Consider the following 533-nt stretch of genomic DNA (forward strand, 5'->3'; position numbering starts at 1 on the left):
ACACACACACACACACACACACACACACAGATATATATATATATATTTATAGCTGACGATGACGACGAGGAGAAATTTGCTACAAGCTTCAATGACAATAATGAGCTGATATCCGAAAGCTTTTGTATTTTTCCTTTCTTTTCCTTTTTTACAAAATGACATTTGTTGAATCCGGAACACGGCCCGCACCTTATATAAATAACTAAAATTGCCCATTCACATCTGCGATAAAATGATATGTGTGTTTTTTTGGTCAAGTACATAAAACAGTGTGATCCTTTCAGATAAGTCTAGCAACAATTTTATATTGTCTAAATGAGCGGCAAAGATAACGTTTTTTATAAAATTTAAATGTACACAATAGGCTGTGTGGTAAGAAGTTTGCTTCACAACTACATGATTCCAGGTTCAGTCCCACTGTATGGCACTTTGGATACGTATTTTCAACTATAACCTCGGACCGACCAAAGTCTTATGAGTGGATTTAGTAGAAAAAACTGCAAAGATCCTGTTATATATATATATATATATAT

The 533-nt window shown here is 33.8% G+C and overlaps 1 protein-coding gene across 1 annotated transcript in view; it reads right to left on the bottom strand.

The window, feature by feature from the left end:
• The window catches only part of LOC106875684 (integrin beta-1), a 71,092-nt gene that overhangs the window by 70,340 nt on the left and 219 nt on the right, over positions 1-533 (bottom strand). The gene's annotated exons all lie outside the window — the stretch shown is intronic.

The sequence above is a fragment of the Octopus bimaculoides genome, chromosome 1, assembly GCF_001194135.2.
Source record: "Octopus bimaculoides isolate UCB-OBI-ISO-001 chromosome 1, ASM119413v2, whole genome shotgun sequence".
NCBI classification, from domain to species: domain Eukaryota; kingdom Metazoa; phylum Mollusca; class Cephalopoda; order Octopoda; family Octopodidae; genus Octopus; species Octopus bimaculoides.